The sequence below is a fragment of the Apus apus genome, chromosome 1, assembly GCF_020740795.1.
Source record: "Apus apus isolate bApuApu2 chromosome 1, bApuApu2.pri.cur, whole genome shotgun sequence".
Lineage (NCBI taxonomy): Eukaryota > Metazoa > Chordata > Aves > Apodiformes > Apodidae > Apus > Apus apus.
In genome coordinates, this window is record NC_067282.1 from 28197318 (window position 1) to 28219847 (window position 22530).

Below are 22530 nucleotides of genomic sequence, written 5' to 3' on the forward strand. Positions count from 1 at the left end.
ATTCTGTTGAAGACTATCAAGGGTTACATATAGAATGTTACGTACATGGATGTTATTTCACTTTAGATTTGTGTCCAGGTCTAGATTTTTATTTGAAGTGAAAATGGATTTGGGAGAAGGATGCCACACAGGGTTCAGGGTTTTTACTCCCATCTCATAAATCTTCAGCCCACTTAAGCTCACCCTCCTCTTCCTCCACCTGTGTATTCCTTTTCCTCCTTGAGCAGCTTCTGTGCTTGCATGAAAACTCTGATATGTCTTTTGGGTACTCTTTTCATAGCCTCAGATTCATCCTGTGTATCTTCTAAATTTCTGTCTTCTGTTTGGACCTGCACTACTAATACCAGCCTTTCTTAAAAAATTATAGAAAAAAAAATGTTAAAAAATTATCAAAAACTATTTAAAAGGAAAAAAAATGTCATTAACTAAAATGAAACCCATTCATTTTAACCCTGCTTCTTAGGAAAGGCAGATTTTATTAATTATCTTCATAATTCCTGCCTCATAATGGAAGCCACTGAATAATTTCAGTAAAATTTGGCAGCTGTAAAGAAACTTCAAAATTCTACGTTCCCACAACTTTGAAATGTTAAGTAGTGCAGCTGAAGCCATGATTTCAGTGACTGGGAAATCAGCAGGTAAAGTGAGGAGAAAAACCCAAAACATCCCTTCTGACTGTGGCAAAGCTGCAATAAGAGCTGGCCATCTCTCAGACCATATGCTATTTTAAAAATGCTTACCCAGATATCCATTTCCCACCTTAAAATCATGTGTGTAATTTGTTTGGGGGAGGTTATCTCTTTTTAAGGAAAATCACTGATTTCACTTGTTGCATGCTTTTATTTTCCCTTTCACAAGCCAAATATCTGGTCATCCCAATAGTCTTTTGGGGAAAATGTCATGCACCAAGCTGCACAAACTCACAAACTTGGCCCTAATTTTTAGACCATTCACGTACTGACCTATGGTTTCTGCTGCAGTATGGTAGCTGGTAATAAATTAAAGAGACATCCAAACACCACATATTTCTTGGGGCTGAAATAGTTCTGGAACTGATCCATTATGATAACTTGGTGTTATCCTTTTACATTGCAGAGCTGAGAGTACTTCCAATACATCATGCCCAATCATGTGAAGGATAGCAGATGCTTGTCATTTCTTTCCTCACCATCTAGCTGGTACATAAATACTGTTCAAGCATTTTGTCTTCCCTTTGTCCAGTGCTAGGATAAGAACTCTGTAAAAACACAAGGTTTGTAAAGGTACCATTTGCCTGCTATTTTTACCATCAGACCAATGCAATAACAACCCAGCTGTGCTGGAAACAGAGACACTTCGTGCAGGAACAATTGCAAGGCATGAACTAAGATGGTTTTTGCAATTGCTCTAGTCAGGAGTTCAACTAGTGATGTCCTTGACATAAATCGGATTACCATGTAAACACTTCCAATCTGGTTAATTTGGTAGCTCGCAACAGTCACATATATCAGTATAATGTTTGCCTATGCCAGAAAACCAGATCATGTAAGAAAAAAAGACCCTTGAGAGTTGGAGCTGCTAACACACAGTCAAATATTCAGCACAGGCAGTCACCATCATGTTTAGCATTGTGGCAGCTGCTCAGCCCATGGGCTTAACCACAACCAGCTGATGTGATGTTAACTACAACTGTCCCTGCCTGTGTTCAGTGTTTAGCAGCATATTTAGCATTGTCTTAGTTACCAAGATTCCTCGGGGTTGTGTTTTATCATGATGCAATTTTCCAGTGTGGAAGAGCTCCAAAAGGCTAGCATTTTACAACCACTGGAACATAAGCCAGAATATAAAGTGTCAAGGAGGAATAGATGGGTTTAGCCAGAGTGCTTGGCTTGTGGCTGTTCAACAGATCTTCTTCCCACACATGATATTGCCACAGGTGCAATCCTGGGCAAAGAGATCCTTTGTTTCAGAAGGAGGCACTGATAAGAGGTATTTTCCCCCACAGGGTCCCCCTTTCTGGAGCAGCCTCCCCCCTTTTAGTGTGAAAAAACCTCAGTTTCACAGACCTGAGGGCATCCTGGCAAGATGCATCTCTTTTCTTGGTTTTTATTGGAGATGACAGGTCGAGCAAATATCAACACAGCAAGTTGAGGGAGACTCTTGCTTTGGCACAGGAAATGTTGCAGTAGAGCAAATTAAGATATCTTGGATTTTTATCCATGACCATGTGTATTTAAAATAATTACCCAAGTGTGTGGAGTCTTCCTGATGGGTGCTTTTTAAGTAAATGTGAAGAAATAGCAAAAGATAAACACATTACGTCATCATATAACTCCTGTAGTTTGAATTCTCCACTGGGCCTCTTCCCAGGTATTTTAGGAGCAGAACTATTCAGCTCCAAAACAAACCTCAGAGAAGCCTGGACCTAGGTTGACAAGCAAGTTCTGAATCTGGCCTTCTTTATCTACTAGGAAATAAAGTCAGTCATTGATCAGAACATTCCTGAATTTTAAGAAATTTTGAGTATGATTCCAATAGGGTGTCGGACCTTTGTTTCCTCCAGTATTCTTCACCCAGAAGAATGGGTTCTTAGGTTCTTGACATGGTTGTAATGCAGTGGGTTGCAATGTATTCTTGCAGAGTGTATCCTCAGCAACTTTGCTGATGATACCAAACTGGGAGGAGTGTCTGACACTCCAAGGGCTGTGCTACCATCCAGTGTGACCTGGACAGGTTGGAGAGCTGGGCAGAGAAGAAGCTAATGAGGTTCAACAAGGGCAAGTGTAGGATCCTGCACCTGGGGAGGAAGAACCCTATGCAGCAGTATAGATTAGGGGTGGATCTGCTGGAAAGCAGTTCTGAGAAGAAAGATGTGGGAGTCCTGGTAGACAGTAATTTATCCATGAGCCAGCAATGTGCCCTTGCCACAAAGAAGGCCAATGGAATCCTGGGTTGCATAAGGGAGAGTGGGGCCAGTAGGTCAAGGGAGGTAATTTCCCCTCTGCTCTGCCCTGGTGAGGCCACAGCTGGAATACTGCATCCTGTTCTGGGCTCAGCAGTTCAAGAGAGACAGGGAGCTAATAAAGAGAGTCCAGCAGAGGGTAACAAAGATGATGGGTGGATTGGAGCATCTCTCTTATGAGGAAAGGCTGAGAGAGCTGGGACTCCTTAGCCTGGAGAAGAGAAGGCTGAGGGGAGACCTTATTAATGCCTACAAGTATGGCCACAAGCTGGAACACGGGAAGTTCTACTTACATATGAGAAGGAACTTCTTTACTATGGGGATGTCAGTGCATTGGAACAGGCTGCCCAGGGAGGTTGTGGAGTCCGTTTCTCTGGAGTTATTCAAAACCCACCTAGATTTTGTCCTGTGTAATGTGCTCTAGGGGACTGTGCTTTTGCAGGGGAGCTGGACTAGATGATCTCTAGAAGTCCCTTCCAACTCTGACAATTCTGTGTGTCTGTGATTCTTAGATTCTTGATACAGGCTTCTTAATGAACTTTAAAGCTCTTCTGCCAAACATTGCAAAAACTGACCAACTTTGCAGAAGTAAACCTCCAAACAATGTATCTAGTTATCTTCTGTGTCCTTATTTTGCTTAATCAACAATGGAAACTTCTGGGGAGAGGAATCCATGTTTCTGAAACACTGAAGTTAACTAAATATGCAAAGTCAGGGAACACAAAATTAAGGCAGCTCTCACTAGTGGCATGTCATCTCATAAAGGTGATTCAAATTTCAGTGAAAACAAGTTATCTTAGAAACAGGTTTTATAAAAAAAATCACTGAAAAATTGTTGGTGTTGTTTACTGGGAAAGTATTTTCTGCCCTTATGTGAACTGGCTGTGCACAACAACACAAAGCAAAACAAAACCATCAACTCTGACATTTTCTGGCTTTTGAGTAAAACAGACCAAATGATAGTTGGTGGCTTGATCCAAAGCCTGTGAATGAGTGGAAAGTTGCCCATTCACTGCACTAGATGTAAGATCAGGCCTTACTATTTTAATGCGGTCCTGAGCAAAATGTAAATAAATAGTTATCCTAATCTCTTGACTAGCTCCATAAATTGAGCATGTAAGGCCCAGGAACCAATATTTACATATTTTAAGAGATTTGTCTATAAATTGCTATCGCTCAAGTTCTGCTTTTGCTTGCTTCTTTAGTAAAAAACTACTTTCATGTACCTCTGCATACGTCAAAAATCTCTTACTTTGGACAGCTCTTTTTTAAAACCTTGCTCGTTGGACAGTCCTTTAATGCAGATACAGCAAATTTCCTGTCCCATTTTCGTCCTTTTCAGCAAGCCAGCTGCCAGATAAGACTCACCACAGTGCTTTTGTCAATTGTACATATATGTCGATGTGGCTGCCAATTCTGGAAATGCAAGCCATGAAGATGAACTCTTGTGAAGAGCGATGACATTTCATGTTTTTCAGCAGGGGAAAAGTCTGACAGGAGCTGGCTGAGAAAGCCAGCCACCTTTGGTACTGGTAAGGGGAGAAAAGCAGTCAGTAGTCAAAGTTCTGCTTTTCTCCTACTTTGTTTAATTAGCATCCCAGATGATTATGTGGAGACAATGTCTGATTTATCAAGCATCTGGGATATTATCATGACTTCTATCACAGCACCATCATGCATACCATGGTATACATACAGGATATCATCCAAGGGACAGCTTCAGAAAGTGAAAGGGTTGGAAGCTACTGAAGGTAAACAAGGATGTTGGGTTTTTTTGCTAGCGTACCCACACTTACAGTTGCCAAAACGGAGGCAAACTTTTGACTCCAAAAATAAAAAGTGATTATACTTTGTCTAACCAAGTCTACCCTTAACTACACCACTGCCTATCGCGAAGAGAGAGACATATATGTATTTTGTGGTATTGCTTTTGGAAAGTTTCCATTCAGGAGTCTGCAAGAATAATGTGGGTGTGTTGCTGGTGCAGAGATGTCTCTGTGAGTGCAAACCCACGGTCCTGTAGAGCACTGCACTATTACTAAAAGAGAAAGCTACTATTGCAGCTTTCTGTGTACCCTGGACACAGATTTTTTATTCACCAGAATATCCCTGATTTTCTCTAAAGGCCTGATAATAGCTCCTTTAATTTCTGTAGCAGCCTCTGCACAGACTCCAGTGGTGACTAGATCAAATTCTTTGAGGAATGGTGATATTTCCCTAAGATATCACCTACAGTTAGCAAAGTAAGGGTGTGTGCACTTGCCTCCACATTCAGCTATGTTTACCTGGCCTCAGACTGATCCCTGTGATTCTCCTTCCACATCTGCTCTGCCCAGACTTTTTCTGCATCACTAACTAGGACAAACTTTGGTCCAACTTTCAGTCTTCTGTGCAATTTTGAATAGGCATGATATCATAAACCCTGTGATGGGAAGAGTGTGAGTCTCAGCATGGCTGGTTTGCTGAGGTATTTCTGGCTGAAGGTCGAAATTCTAGCCTGCCTTCATTACACATGTACGTGAGCAGGTCTGAGCCCCATCAGCGGCTGTTTCACATCTGTTTCTCAAATGGTGAGTGAATAACCTCTTACACCAGACTCAATTTTAATCTAATTTTGTCTCTGCAACTGGAGCGATCTTGCAGAAGTCATGCTATCTCTCCATGCCTGTTTCTCACCCCATCCTTCTACACCAGTCGAGCTGTTCAGCTTCAGGGGCCAGGGCTTGGGCCCCACAGGGTCTCTAATGTGCTTACAGTATTCAGCCCCAAATACCATTTGGAAATCTGGGCACCATCACAACACGAAGAATAACAGCTCAACATAGGTGACTGCAGGCTTTAATCGCACAGTAAGTGAAGGGGTCCTGGTTACTTGCTTTCTTTGCACTAGCAGCTGAATTCTCTGTGTGCTGCTTCTGATGCATCCAGATAGGTCTTAAAAGCAGAAATTACAAGGTGGGATGCAAGTTGCTATGATTCACATGGATGCATACTTTTAACTTCTTGTATGCTCTAAGAAGTATCCAAAGAAAATACATGTTCACCCTCTAACTGTTAGACACACCTGCAGCTTGTCAGGGTCCCAACCAATTCGAATTAATTAACTAGCACAGCTAGATTACCCATCTAGGAGGCCTTCAGGCTTCAGGTTCCTTTATGCTCCATTTCATCTTGATGAGAGGAAACACCCCGTAGCCATGATAAGGCACTGCACTGGGGGAGTTGGCCCCCATGGTTTCATTTCATTAATTAAAACAGGACGACTGCTGCAGGCTACCATGTGGCTCTTCCTAGGTGACACTGGCCTATGGACAGCAAACTCTGTCACATCAAATCTAAAAGAAAGTCTTCTTTGCAACTGTGGTTCATGTAAATGAAGACACTCATAGGTGAGTTTTACACAGTGAAACCAAGCAATAAGTGGAACAATGCAATGCTATTGACTTTTCTCAGGCAGAGGGTGAGGTGTGTATCTGCACCATGCAGAAAGACTTAAGTTAGTTACTTGTCAACCAGCCCAAGGAGAGCTAAGCTCACTCTGGCTTGTCAACCTGTTCTGGGATGGAGAACTGTATCTGCCATCCTCTCTTCACCCTTCAGAGCTGGGAGATGTGTGGGAGACTGTGTAGGCTATGCCTACACCTTTTTGATGTCACTATAGAGGTCAAGGTCCCCCTCAGCTGCTTCGTCTCGTCACAGTATTTGCAAGGTTTCTACACAGCCTGTCCTCTTTACTCCTCAGGAAGTGTGTAACATCTTTTCCACTCCTGCTTTGAGAGGATGGAGGGAGCACAGGGATAACAGCTCTGGTTACCTTCCTCTCCTTGTCCGAAGCAGTGGAGTCACTTCTTTCCCTGTTTATACAGCCCTGAGGCATTGTGGGGTTTCACAGGGAGCAGGTCATTTCCAGCTGCAATAGTCAGCACCACCGCTAAATATGTAGGCTGCTGCCAAGCCCTATTTATTTTTTAGCAGACTTCTAAGACAAAGTAACAAAACCTTTAAAATTTCACACCATGGAGAAGATGGATTTTTATTTTTTAACACCTGGTTAGTCTCATAACATCCATTTTGCTTTGGCCCAATCAAACAAGATACAAAAGACAAAAAAAAACAAAACTGGGCAATGTGCATCCTTAGTGTGTGGAGGCACATAAAGTTTCCTGATGACTCTCAGTCCTTAAAGGAGGAAGAAGACATTTTGCTTAAGAAGATGTTATCAGTCCAGGAGGAGCTCAATGTCTCTGCAGAATCAGCAGAATGATGGAGAAAGAAAAATGATCCTGAATGGTTCTCTCCCTGCCCCTCTTGATTCCCACCCATGTCTCCAGCAGCCCAGGCAGATGTTGCAGGCAGATGTGTGTGCCTGCTTGGTGACATGCAAGATGCACAGGAAAGGAGGGCTGGATCTCAAGTTCTGTGTTTCACTGATTTTCAGTTTCCTGCTAGCAAAATAGCAGTAACAACACATAGGTTTCCTGGCTAGTTTGTTATTTGAAGCATCCATTATTTAGAGGAGATTACATATGATTCTAGCACTTTTAGGCTACTAACCAAAAATACTGTGCAAATTTCAGAGTTTGAGTCAAGCACATAATTAACATGACTTGCAGAGTATACACAGCAATGCTTGTGAAAATAGCAAAAAAAAAAAAAATCACCTCAACAACCCAAAGAACAGTCAAAATTCTAACCCTGGGATAAACTGCGAGTTTCGTGTATTCTCCTCGAGTAAATCTTTCCTATAATGTGACTTCACTTTGCAAAAAATGGTCAGTTTTTTCAGGATATCTGCTGGGAATACAACACAGCAGAGAGGGAACATTCCAAGAGGTTCCTGGAATGTGTGGAAGATAACTTCCTCACACAGCTGACTAGTGAGCAGACCAGGGAGGGTGCCCTCCTGGACCTGCTTCTTGTGAACATGGAAGATCTTGTGGGGGAAGCAAAAGCTGGAGGCCATCAAGGGCACAGTGATCATGAGATGATTGAGTTTTTGATCCTTGCAGAAACAAAGAGAGGGGTTAGTAAAACTGCCACCTTAGACTTCCAAAGGGAAAACTTTGACCTGCTCAGAAGACTGATTGACAAAGTCCCTTGGGAGGCTGCCTTGAAGGATAAAGGAGTCCAGGAAGGCTGGACATACTTCAAGAAAGAAGTTTTAAAGGCACAGGAGCAGGCTGTGTGCTGAAAAACCAGAAGCAGGGTAGTAGACCAGCCAGGCTAAAATAGGGACTTTTGACTGGACCTTAAGAACAAAAAGAGGGTCTATGACCTTTGGAAGAGGGGACAGGTCACTCATGAAGTCTATAAAGATGAAGTGAATCTATGCAGGGTGAAAATTAGGAGAGCCAAAACATGGCTAGAGCTCAAACTAGCTACAGCTGTTAGGGGTAATAAAAAATGTTTCTATAAGTTCACTAACAGCAAAAGGAGGATTAGAGAAAATCTCCATTCTTTATTGGATGCAAAGGGAATCTTAGTCACAAAGGATGAGGAAAAGGCTGAGGTGCTCAACACCTACTTTGTCTCAGTCTTTAGCAGTGGAACTAGCTGTTCCATGGATACACAGCCCCATGAGCTGGGAGACAGAGAGGAGATGCAGAATGAGGTCATCACAATGAAAGAGGAAGTGGTCAGAGACCTGCTACACCACTTAGATGCACACAAGTCTATGGGACCGGATGGGTTCCATCCTAGGGTGCTGAAAGAGTTGGCAGATGTGATCACCAAGCCACTTTCCATTATTAACCTGAAGTCCTGGCTAACTGGGGAGGTCCCAATGGACTGGAAGGTAGCAAATGTAACACCCATCTATAAGAAAGGCAGAAAGGAGGATCCAGAAAACTATAGACCTGTCAGTCTGACCTCGGTACCAGGGAACATCATGGAGCAGATCGTCTTGAATGTCATTAGAAGACATATTGAGGGCAACCAGGGGATCAGGCCCAGTCAGCATGGGTTTATGAAAGGCAGGTCCTGCCTGACGAACCTGATCTCCTTCTATAACCTGATGACCCGACTATTGGACAAGGGAAAGGCTGTGGATATTGTCTATCTGGACCTCCAAAAAGCATTTGACACGGTTTCCCCATAGAACTCTCATAAAAAGAAACAACAACTGGTTGCTCATGGCCTGGATGAGCACACGATCTGTTGGATCAAGCACTGGCTGGACAGTTGGGCCCAAAGAGTGTTTGGTGGTCAATAGAGTCAAATCCAGCTGGCGACCAGTCACAAGTGGTGTTCCTCAGGGCTCAGTGTTGGGACCGTTTCTGTTTAACATCTTTATTGACGATCTTGATAAGGACATAGAGTGTATTACCTGTAACTTTGCAGATGACACCAGGCTAGGCAGGAGTGTTGATCTGCATGAGGACAGGGAGGCTCTACAGAGAGACTTGGATAGATTAGATTGTTGGGCTAATGTTAATAATGGTTTGGGCTTCAACAAGGCCAAGTGCCAGGTCCTGCTCTTGGGCCACAACAACCCCAGGCAATGCTCCAGGCTTGGGGAGGTGTGGCTGGAAAAGTGTCTGGCAGAAAAGGACCTGGGGGTTCTCATTGACAAGAGGCTGAAGATGAGCCAGCAGTGTGCCCAGGTGGCCAAGAAAGCCAATGGCATCCTGGCTTGTCTCAGAAATAGTGTGACCAGCAGAAGTAGAGAGGTGATTGTCCCCCTGTCCTCAGCACTGGTGAGGCCACACCTGGAGTATTGTGTCCAGTTTTGGGCACCTCAATTCAAGAGAGATATCGAGGTGCTGGAGCAAGTACAGAGGAGGGCAACGAAGCTGGTGAAGGGCCTAGAGGAAAAATCTTATGAGGAACGCTTGAAGGAGCTGGGAATATTTAGTTTGAGGAAGAGGAGGCTGAGGGGAGACCTCATCAGTCTCTACAGCTACCTGAAAGGTCATTGTAGAGAGGTTGGTGCTGGTCTCTTTTCACAGGTAATTAGTGACAGAACAAGAGGGAATGGCTTCAAGCTGCAACAGGGGAGGTTTCGACTGGACATTAGGAAAAATTGTTTTCACAGAATGAGTGGTCAGACACTGGAATAGGCTGCTCAGAGAGGTGGTTGAGCCACCATCCCTGGATGTGTTTAAGGGTCGTTTGGATGTGGTGTTGGTGGATATGGTTTAGGGGAGAACTTTGTGGAGTAGGGATGATGGCTGAACTCAGTGATCCCAAGGGTCTTTTCCAACCTGAATAGTTCTATGATTCTAGGGAATAAAAATTTACCCTTTCTAAAAAAATTTTGAGAAATGGTCAGAACATCCAAGTCAAAAAGATGGAAACCAAATAAAAAGTGAAATGAAACAAGCTGTACCAAGCTACAGGTCCAGCTGCATTCTGCAACTGCTACTGGTTCTCTAGAGAGTGGCCTGTTGGATAAAAGAAACATGTCCTCCTTGTAAATATATTGTCTTTTGACAGGCCACAACTACCTTCCCAAACCCGAGCTGCCCTAAGCCATGGGGAAGACATAGCATTTTATTTTTTTTTAATCTCACATAGTGTCACACTTCTTAAGTATAGCATTGCATTTTCACTGTATTTTACAGGTCACAGTTAGCACAACAAGGTAGTAAAATATTACCCAATTACCACTGACAAGCAGTTCTGTCTTGCAAAGCCTTTTCCACACTCAGAATTGCACTGGTTTAATTAAAGGTGTGTTTTAAAATCAAATTAGTTAAGCCAGTGCAAATACTAGAATCTATTTAAAGTTGATTTGCATTGATTTGGCTTAACGTGATCAGGAAATGACTTAAACTACATTGATACAGAGCAGATTTAAATAGGTCTGAGTGACCACATCTTGCACCAGTTGAACGAAATAATTTTAAAAACAATTTTGTGTGGAGTTTAACCCACTGTTGTGGCAAGGAGCATGAGCTAAAAAGGCCAATGAAATAAGCAGAAATAGGAGTGACACTTTGGACCTGATTCAGCACTGCAAAAATTCAGTGTAAATCTGCTGTCCTAGAGTTGTAGTTGGCCATAGCTGTAGTAAAACTCAGAACGGAGCATAGTTTGATAGTGCTTCCTCTAAGCATTTTGTAATGTTTCCAATCCTAAGAACCTGAAGACAGGATGAGTTTTTACTTTCTTTTTTAATTATTTTTTTTTTTTAAACAGCCCTGGCAGTAGTTCTTACACACACTAATTTCCTAAATTGCATATTCATTTGGGTTTTTTTATTTATTTAAAATTTCTGAAAACTGCTATCATTTCAGGCCTAGAGAAAATAGTAATATGAAGCCTTGCTCGACTTCTTTAAAGAGTTATTGCTTTCTAATCAAGGTTGACAGTCTTTGCTTTCTTACACAAACAAGGTATGCTCAATTTTATATATAGTGCATTTCCATCCAAGACCTGCTCTTTTAATTCCAAAAGAAAGAAAGAGAGAGAGAAAGAGAGAGAGAAAGAGAGAGAGAGAAAGAGAGAGAAAGAGAAAAAAGAGAGAGGAAGGAAGGAAGGAAGGAAGGAAGGAAGGAAGGAAGGAAGGAAGGAAGGAAGGAAGGAAGGAAGGAAGGAAGGAAGGAAGGAAGGAAGGAAGGAAGGAAGGAAGGAAGGAAGGAAGGAAGGAAGGAAGGAAGGAAGGAAGGAAGGAAGGAAGGAAGGAAGGAAGGAAGGAAGGAAGGAAGGAAGGAAGGAAGGAAGGAAGGAAGGAAGGAAGGAAGGAAGGAAGGAAGGAAGGAAGGAAGGATATTGCATTTTCAAATAAAATTCCCCCAAATTAAATCTTACAGAAGCTGAAGGTCTGAGAGGGGTTTCTTGTGGTGCTTTTATATTGTAAATAGTGAGCGTCTAGATTACTTACATAAACTTTAGTCACAAATAGAGCTGGCTTTGAAAAAAAAAAAAAAAGAAAGAAAGAAATAAAAGTGAGAAGGCTGAAACAGCTGTAGCACTGTATGTGAGTCACTTGGACTGTGGCAGAGACGTGAACACTAAGGTATTGCTGCTCTGAAAGCTTACCAAGGAGCCTTGTTGTTGGGTGTACCTCCAGGCAAAAAATGAATAATGCCTGCTAGTCTCATCATAAACACCATGCTGCAGAAAACCAAACAAGGCATACCAGGGAGTTGCTAAAAGGGGGGTCGTCAGTATGCATGGGTTAAGCAGCTCTGCCACTACTGCAGGCACAGCGGGAACAGGTGCTGTAGGGTCAGATGTGCATACTGGAGGGTCTGTCCTGGAGATTTGAATTGGAAGGGAAAAGCAGGACACTTATTGAAACAAGCTTGGGCCAACGGAGATGGCCAGAAAGATGAACACAATATTGATAAATTGGGCTTTTTGGAGGCTTCACTGCAAATCAGCACAGATGGCTCTTTCACCCACACCCTAGTAAAAATTGTGATTTATGACTGGAGGCAGCAAGCATACTGCCATGAATTCTGGCATTTTAAGATGTTCATATTTTTAATTAGAAGCTGGTAATTATTTACCATGAAATGTGATCATTATTGTCAGGTGACGATGACATTCCCCTGGTTTGAGCATTCAGTAATTTTTTGAAGACATGAACTCTTTGTGGAGGGTGGAAGAAGGAGCGCTGCCTTCCCTCCGTGGCCACTACCAAAACAGGTGTGTATTTTGGCAGTAGTTTTGCTTGGAATATTCAATTCAGATTAATGTAATTTCAACATCTACTATCCCAAGTGTGTGGTGGTGCCACTAAACATACACGTTTGCCAGGCCCTGTCATTCAGCATGGAAGTGATTCTCATCTATCTCCCACGTGTGTACCTTTCAGATTAACTCCACTGAAATCAGTGGCATTACAAGGGTTTATAAACCAGCATCAGTGGCAACAGGCCCAAGAGAGTCACTATCAGGCAATTTAGACTGAGGAACCATGATAATCTGCTAATTAATAGTTATGTTAAAAAGAAGACACAGCATCACATCCTGGTTGCAACCACTCAACCTGATGTCTTCTACATTCACACAAACACAGGAGAAGCTGGAGGTGCTGGGAGGAGAAGGTCCTTCCCTGGGGCAAACAAAGCCAAACCTCCTCTCTCCAGTCACCACTCTTCCTAGTCAAGGGGTCCATTTTGTCCAGAGCTGTGCATAAAGCAGTGTTATAATGTCTTGGAAGGCAGATCCTTCTGAGACTGTGTTGTTAGCTCTTCCTTCTTTTTTTATCTAGTTCATAGTGAACACATATGTCTACCCTTCTTATTGATCAGGGATTTCCTGCTCTCACGAAGTTATCACATTCTTTACAGAAAGCCCCTGGGTTGCAGACAACAAATGCCTGCTTTTTATCTTTTTTTTCTTGTGTCCCTTGCATGTTAACTATATATATTGTACATTTAGTCTACTGCTGAGACTTTTGTGATTCCCCATAATGTCAGCTACATAGACTTGACGGGTGAATATCTTCTGCATTCTTACTGCCTGATTGTTTGTTTCTTTGTTTGTCAATGACTTCTGAATTTAATCTCTTTATAAAAGCATTTTCAGTCTTGGGCAGAGGAACATCCTGAGAAGAGTATTCATGCCAAGAAAAAGAGACTAATTTTATTCTGCTGAATCATCAAGTCTCTCAGAAAAACTTACAGCCCTCATCCTGCAAGAAACTGCAGATGGACAGACCACATAGGGATTTGCTCCTACACAGGTATAGCTTGCCACAGCCTGCTCAGCCAAGAGATGCCATTTTCCTTTTATCTTGGCCAGCCTTCAGTGAAAACCCTTGCTCTTGGGCAATCCTGTTTTACCATCTGCCTTTGCTCCTGAGCAGCCCCATTCAGTGAGCCCCCACTCTGACAGGTATGTAAATATTCAGTTGACAGACATGCTGACCCCTTCAAGGTGTAAGTCTCTTACTTGAATTACTCTTAATTTCCTGCATCAGATTTTTGCCTCCCAAAAACTGGTAGTGCCATCGTGAGACTGTGAAAATGTAGAGGCAGGCAGAGAGCCCAGGAGATTAGCCCTTGGCTTCCCAGTGACTGCACAACATGCCATTTGCAGAACGAATGCAGTTATACATGGGAATAGATTACTGTTCCATTCCTGTCATTTTTAATATCCCCATCTGTATGGATTTTTTTCAGACACAATATTTCATATGCAGGCGGCTTCTTCTGTGCTTTCACCATAATAAAATTGTATGAGGACACAGGGAAATGCTTGTCATTGTGCCAAAAGACGTAGATATTTTTCAGAGTGTATTTCTTGAAGAAATAGTCTGATATATGCATAGTGTGGTAGAAGGCACATGAACAGGTGTCAGGGAGAAGGACTAGTATTTAAAAATCGTAAAAGAAAGAATTTGTTAACAGAACTTCAGTGTGAACTACTTCACAAAGTACATTTAAGGTTCTTTTTCATTTTAAAATCATAGGATACCATGTCTCTTTTCATGCATTATCTCTAGTTCTTCTCCATAGAGAGGAATTTCACTGTCAAAAAAATATCTGGGAAAAATTCATTTATGCCTGCACAGTTCCCAATACATATGAAAACCGAGCAAGAAATAGTGTTTGTATTGTTCATTGTTTTGTTATATTGACAAAGTTTTATGATGTTGCCTCACAGTAACACTTCCAATTTTCTCTTGGTGACTTCTTCATGAGATTGCCTGGTTTGGTGCTATACCAATGAAGGAGAGCATCCTCAGGTCCTGGGGCTCAGAGCCTCTGCTCTGTTCTTGGGCACTGTCTCACCCCAACGTTGGGTTATCATCTGGAGCAAAAGCCTTTTTTTTGTTTGTCCCTGGTGTTTGTTGGGAAGTGGGGACAGATTTCTGTATATACACAGATTGCTAAATCTAATGGTGTGTTACTGTGCAGACTTTCTGATCAGCAGTAGCTTGATCTTTCTAAGACCCTGTTATTACTGGCCCATACTTTATTTTATGGACATTAACCTGCCTGTACACTTCTGATGGTGCTTTCCTAGTAACCTGCTATGCCAAGCTCAAGATTCTTCAGTAACAGACTCTTTGTGAGTCTTTATTTTAAACTCTTGGGGTTTGTTTTGTTTTAAATTCTCCTCCTCTTTCTTGCAAACCTCCATGTCATCTTTCTCTCATTTTCTCCCTCTCTCCTGGCTTTGCTTCTCTGCCAGACAGGGCACCCACTCTGGAAGTGGATTATGCACATCTCCTGTAAGCTCTGTCAGGACCCCCCAGTGGTTTGCTGAGAGCACCAAAAATTAGGTCCCCAGAAACTACCTAGACAGAAAGCTCTTCCTATATTGTGAATCAGGGCTCCAGTTACAAGTTTTGATTAAACTAGGTTCTTAACTAGGTTAATTGATTTAACTAGGTCAATTGGTTAGAAAGGCAAGCAGTAACAGGCAAACCTTCTTGACCCACCAACATTGCACTAGCACCATGCAGGATTTAGTTCTCAGGCTGAAACAGAAAAAGGCAGTAGATACAAAGTCTGATGTCAGGTGAGGTCACCCCAGGATACTTCTCCCCTCCCTCCTTCCCTCCCTCCCACCATCAGAGCTATAACCAACCTGAGTCTTTCCTCATTACAGCTGGGAAGAGAAGAGAGGAGGAGAGAGGGAGAGGGAGTGGGAGAGACTGATGGGGAAGAGAAAATTTGACAAGCAAGAAAGCAAGCAAGGAATTAAACAAGAAAGACGCAAGGTAAAGAACGAAACACATGTTACTCTTAGCTTATTTACTGTTACTTTTTGTCCCTTTACAGTTCAGTCACACCATAGTAATAAACATTTTCCCTAATTTTCCAGCCCTTGGTTGATTTTCTCTACTCCCCAGATCACTCAGCACCTGTTAAAAACCCTTTTATCTGAAACATTTATCTTGAAATTACAAATTACATTTTAGAGCATTTCTCCACCCAAGTGTAACCATGTGTGGTCGAATATGACAGAAAAACTATCTGGAAATAGGGCCCTGGGTAAGGTCCAGAGAATCATATAAAACCAGTAGTGTTTTCAGTTAGACATTTGATGCTAAAGGCATGTGAGGGCCACAAAGTATTTGGTGTTGAATAGTTGTTTACCAAGACAACAACATGAGGAGGCAGTAGGTCACTGTCAGGAGGAATCAGACATGTCATGCTGCTGACTGTTGATGAACTTGGAGACTGTAGTTTCTCCTATCTGTGGTTTTCTGTCATTTGTCTGCCTTCCTCAACAAGAGCCCTCAAAGCAGGCACATACATGCTGCATGTTATACATTGCCTAAGAAGTGCCAGCCTGGATTATTGACTCTATTATATACATTATTTTCATAGAATCAAAGAATCATAGAACTATTCAGGTTGGAAAAGACCCTTGGGATCACCAAGTCCAACCATCATCCCTACTCCACAAAGTTCTCCCCTAAACCATATCCACCAACACCACATCCAAACGACCCTTAAACACATCCAGGGATGGTGGCTCAACCACCTCCCTGGGCAGCCTATTCCAGTGTCTAACCACTCATTCTGTGAAAACAATTTTTCCTAATGTCCAGTCTAAACCTGCCCTGTTGCAGCTTGAAGCCATTCCCTCTTGTTCTATCACTAATTACCTGTGAAAAGAGACCAGCACCAACCTCTCTACAATGACCTTTCAGGTAGCTGTAGAGACTGATGAGGTCTCCCCTCAGCCTCCTCTTCCTCAAACTAAATATTCCCAGCTCCTTCAAGCGTTCCTCATAAGATTTTTCCTCTAGGCCCTTCACCAGCTTCGTTGCCCTCCTCTGTACTTGCTCCAGCACCTCGATATCTCTCTTGAATTGAGGTGCCCAAAACTGGACACAATACTCCAGGTGTGGCCTCACCAGTGCTGAGGACAGGGGGACAATCACCTCTCTACTTCTGCTGGTCACACTATTTCTGAGACAAGCCAGGATGCCATTGGCTTTCTTGGCCACCTGGGCACACTGCTGGCTCATCTTCAGCCTCTTGTCAATGAGAACCCCCAGGTCCTTTTCTGCCAGACACTTTTCCAGCCACACCTCCCCAAGCCTGGAGCATTGCCTGGGGTTGTTGTGGCCCAAGTGCAGGACCCGACCAATTTCATTGTTGGCCAGTGCTGGACTATCCTATCAGGAGTAAAGCTTGAGCTCTGAATATTTTCATTTAGTCAGAGCATGTGTGACATCTCCTTTCCCAGTGGGCTCACTGGTGTTCAGAGGGAAGATAAATTTCTGCTCAGACTGCTCTCCCCAGAATCTTTGGTAGAGTATCTCTACTACTAGTGCAGAAAGTCTGTAGGAAATATGTGTCCCTAACAAAACTATTTGTGAGATGTAGATTAACTTGGCCAACTTGGGCTCTCATGGGTTGCTCTTCACCCAGAACACAGGAAAAAAACATGGGCAGCCAGAGTAAGGGGAAGTGGGGTTTTTCTTGATCTGGACTGAAATTTATGACATAGATAAACTTTTGGGGGTTTTTAACCAAAGGAATTGGCTCTGACCTGATGGAAATTCCATGACTCATTAAAAATTCACGAGACTTGGAGATGCTTCACATTCCTGACCTGTTTGAGCACTCTCATCAGAGGCATCATCACAGAGCCAGTCATCCATCTAGAAAAGGGAAACCATACTATGTGGCTCACAGTTAGCGGCATTTTTCAAATGCTTTCTAGAGAAATTACAATGTGCTTGAAGAGTTTCCAGGAGGAAATACATTGACAAAAATTATTCAGTATTCATAATTCTTCCAGTATTATTTACTGTCACAAATTAGAATCAAGAAGTAGGAAAGGACAAGTGAGAGAGAAAGCAGGAAAGAAAGAAAGAAAAAAAAAAGAAATTCTGCTCCCACAAACTCAGAAGACGTATCACTTCTGGATTGCTTTAAACTAAAAGGAACCAAATAATTACGATTTCACATTTCCAAGAGAACCAAGTCTAGTCCTACAGAAAAAACCTCACTGTAGTAACATGCTGATAGCCACTCAGCCTAAACCTGAATACACTATAAAGAACTGACCTAGGAGGCTACCAGCACTAATTCTGGTTGGTACCTCATGTGTTTACTTTTCATTAATCCTGTGTCATTCGGGTCTTCATTAAACCTTTAACTCTTTTTATCTTCTGGTGTGCTCAGCCTAGCATGTCTTGAATGGTCAAATCCTACTGTGTGCTCACAAAATGGGAGAAGGTTCAGGGACACCATCAAAGACCCTGTGTTCTGCTAGCTTGTGAAATTATGGCATCTAATGATTTTTATTAATCTAAACCTGAGCCTGTTATGATTTAGCCAGGAACAAAGCTGCTGAGTGGCCTTCTCATGAGCAAAAGTTGACTACTGAAATATATGGTCCAAGTGCCTGAAACGCACACAGATCTGAGCTCTGTCCCCACTCACAAATTAAGCAATATTTAACTTGCTTGACTAGTAGTTCTCAAGAGTTGTGAGACCTCACCCTTCCCATAGAGTGGTTTAAGTTAACAGATCTCAGACATGCATGAAGACAGAGCAAGATTCAGGCTCACACCCCTGGCTCCACAGATCACTCCACCTTTTCAATGAGCACAGAGAGACGTTCAACTCATAAGAAGGTATGGAGCTTTTAGCTTGGTCATCTTGTTTATGCAAAAAGCTGTTGCAGCAAAATTATTCTGGTAAAAAGTCTTATTCAAACCCAAAGTTCACATAGCAATGGGAAATCTTCATGAAGATCAGGTTCTGATCACATGCTTAAGTCAATGCAAGCAAGCAAATCTTTTGATGTCAGAGGAATAACTCACAGGAATTACTCTACCTGTGTGCCCAGGTCACTGGGGCTGGATGTTCAGGAGTCCTGCAGCAGTAAAATAAGTTCACTGCCCCGTGACAGGAGAAAATCTGGTTTGGATACATATTTTATTTTTATTTTTAAAGTCATATATCAGCCTTCTCAGTGTCTCCCTGGAAAAGGAGATTCTTGCTTGACAGAGAAAAGCAACAAAAAGGAACACGGAGATTTTTATGGCTTTTGTCATCTTTTAATATTGTTTTATGAACTGTGATTATAGCAGTTTCAAACCATAGCCATTGCTTGCTGCTTTGTTTTCACTTATCAAACTCAACGCCAAAACTAAAAGTAAAGCTAGCATGCTTGACATACTTAATCCTGGGCAAGAGAGCTGCCTATAAAAGCTAGGAAGAAAACAATGAATTAAAAAAATAAAGAAAGAAACAAAAGGAAAGGAAAGCTTTTGCTTTTATAGAATTATTATTTGAAAGCCATGGTACATGGCTCTGAAGCTGAGTGGTGCAGCTGTACATTGCACAGACTAGTGTATGCCTCTGATGTGCTAAACACTGATATCTCCTTATAATGATGTGTTAATGTAAGGGGAGTGATTTTGCAAAATTTTATGCCTTATTAAGGAAATGATTCAAGCCCAGGAAATGTGCGGGTTAAGTACTTGCTTTCATAAACATGGGTTATGGTAAAAAAAAAAAAAAAATTTAGATATTATGTGGAAAAATGCAGTAAAAAGTGCTGAATTAGCCCATTCCATTGCATTGAATTGTTCAGCAATTATGGTCATCCCCCAGCCTAGCAAACTAAAGTATATGATGAAAACCCAATCTAAAGATATCCACAGCTGTGCTACTGAAGACACAGCATATCATGCTTAAAAGGCACTTATGGCTTCAATGACCAAAAAAAAAGTTATCTGAGGAATAAGCTTAAATCAGCTACCGTCCCAATTCTGTGCTGACTTCCTTTCTTTCCTTTCACTTCTTAAACCACTCTTGTAGGTAGGAATTGCAACAGATTGTAAGCGGCTCGAACGTGCTCTTCGTAAGTGAAAGATCTTGCACAAAACTCTTAATTGCAAAGCAAGGCAGCCTTTTGTGGTCTTCATTCCAGAAAGCAGGATCAGGCCAACAAGCAGCATGATGGGGATGCCCATCTTGCTAGGGAAGGAAAACGTATCATGATCTGAGTTGGGTGGAGTAGAAGAAATAATTTTCAAATATTCATTTGATCTTGAAGGCCACTTTGTATTTTACTGCTTTCCCTGTGCTGTGGTCTTCACTCACCACAACCATTCTGTTCCTGGATGGTATGTAAATGAACACTCCTGGAAAGCAGGATTTTCATGCACATGCTTGAACAGCTTCTGCAAGTCCCTTCCAGGATTAATAGCTCTCTGCAGCACGCCTTTTGAACATCGCTGATTTTCTCAGCTCTATTTATGATCTAGTATTTACTAGAGAATTTCGCACCTACTAGGTATTAGCTTAGCAGATCTTTCTCTTTCAGCTCCAAAAGCCACTCACTGATCCTTCTTCCTTGCTTTCTCTCAGTTGCCTCTCCCTAATGTTTAGAAGCAGTAACTTTAGCCAGGTATTTTTTTTTTCCCCTAAATTTAAAAATAATAATGTGGCTCCTCACTATAAAATGTCTGTCTGCTCCACTCCCAGCCTCCTGGGGGTTGCTGTGGGCATGGTCTGCAAATTAAGTGGAGGCACTCAGCCCTCAGTTCAGCTCTAGTCAAACATTAGCTGCAGTGTTTACCCTTGTGTAATCTTCAGTTTTGCATTAATTTAATACTGCTCAGCACTTTTTAAACATATTCAGCAAATCCGTGGCACATAGTGCTTTGTGTCTGTATCTCTCCTATCAAACCAAGTTTTGATTTTTAACCAAACTCACCAAAGTAAACTCCTCACAATACTTTTCTCTCTCTACTTTGATCTTTACATAATAGTAATAATAATTAAAAGAAATTTTGCTGTATGTGGTAATTCAGCTATACTCGGAGGGTTTTTTCCCCCTTAACTTCAAAGAGAGCAAATAGGAAATTGTTTTCATTTTTCTTTCACATTTCACAAACAACATGTTCTAGTTGTTTTTAAGCGGGAGAAGGTAGTAAGCATCTCCCAATTAATAATTCCCAGGTAATATCACAGCCTTTTGTAAGCACAAATCTCAAGAAATCCAGTTCATAACACAAACAAATAAAATTATCTTTGAAGGTCTGGATAAAGGACAGTCAGAAATTGAGTGGGAACACATCATCACTCTTAATCAGCCTCCTATCTTTGAACATTCTTCTGAGCAAAATAAAATAAACAGAAATTTTGGAGTATTTAGTTAGAAAGCCACTCACCTCCTGGTTTCAAAACTGCAAAATCCCACTGCACTGGAAAGAGCAGCCACTAATGCCACACCACCTAGAGCCCTGTTACAGGTAATCCCACAACGAAGGGGGAAGAGATTTTGTTAAAGCAAGGACTGAAGTAAAGTCAACACCAGATCTCAGATACTTTTTGTCTGTCCAAATAATGATCTAGCATTTCACGCCCACCAAGGACACTTGCATAACTCCCACCACATGGCAGAACAAGCAATCAGGCTCATACATCAGCATTTGAATTGCACGATCTTTTCTGGGCTGGTGAAGCACATCAGCACATGCCTCATCCCACCTACACCAATATTAGTAACTATGCAAAAATCAATAGCTGTCTGATTAAAAGGTTTTGGGCTCTGCATGCTTTCATTGTGTGGGGGCTCAGGCAGGACATGGAGAGGAGCAGGAGTAGTTGGAGGTGATAGGAGAACTTTTTCATCCCACGTCACAATGCTCAGATGAGGCTGCTGTTATGTTGTACAGAGGCACAAAGTCCAAGAAAAAGAGCTGCTTGAGCTCCACCACTTCCCCTTGCAGCTGATTTTTTATCAAATACCCCCCTTTGTGTTACTTCCACTCCAAGGACCCAACATGTCTGAATTGTGGACCTCAGGGAGAGCAGGCTGTGCTCAGCCTCTGGCATGCCAAATTTAGTACAAATTGCAAGAATCCCAGAACAAACAAGGGAAAACATAGAGCTTGCTGTTCCTTGTACACCAGATAATTTCCTTTAGTTTATTGACATACATCACTTTGTTTCTTCTCCCATTTAGGAAAGTATAGAATTATGTGCATGACCAGGAGCAGGAAGCGCAGAGCCAGTTCTTCTGGATGGTACCCTGCTGGCTGAGAACTCCCTGGAGACCCTCTTGATCTTCTCATGCCTGTCTGAGGCTTTGCTCGAGTCAAAGAGATTAAGGAAAAGTTGGTGAGAATTTAGGCACGCCTGGCTCCAACAAGCCATTTGCACCAATTCACAAAGGAAAAACCTTGGAAGTGTTTCCAAAAATACAGGCCAGTCGTGTGAGCTAAGGCTGTGAGGGAGCCTGACGTGCAGACTTTCCCCATAATCAGGGTTTACCTCAACTCTGTTTATTCTGTAAACTCTGGTTTCTCAACAGAAACAGCTCATCACGCTACACCCTGGCTCGACAGACATGCAGAAAGCCTTTGTAGAGAGCTAGAAGCAGAACAACCCAGCTGCTTCTTACATGAAAACTGTTGGTTAGCAAACTATCTCATCATTTTGCAAGCATTTCAGGAGAAAAACAAAATTAAAAAATAATAATAATTACACACAATGAGAAGCTGCCATATTGATGGCACTGAAAAGCAAGGGAATATCTCAGGCCATGGACAGACCAGTGTGGACAGTAGCAGTGTAGCTGTCCCCACAGCCTCTAGTTAGGGAGCAGAGGCTGGGAGACCAGGCTTTATCATGGAGACAAAGGAATTATTTATAGCCAGCCACTTGCTAGATTGTCCTTTTCCATGTTATTTTTTTTCACTTCTG

The 22530-nt window shown here is 42.2% G+C and overlaps 1 long non-coding RNA gene across 3 annotated transcripts in view; it reads right to left on the minus strand.

Moving 5' to 3' along the window:
- Positions 1–21090, minus strand: part of LOC127386195 (uncharacterized) — an 81658-nt gene extending 60568 nt beyond the window's left edge. For all 3 annotated transcript variants that reach the window (XR_007889830.1, XR_007889828.1, XR_007889829.1), the window contains exon 1: positions 20994–21090. This is a non-coding gene — a long non-coding RNA (uncharacterized LOC127386195). The remainder of the gene's footprint in view (positions 1–20993) is intronic.
- Between the last annotated feature and the right edge of the window lie 1440 nt (positions 21091–22530).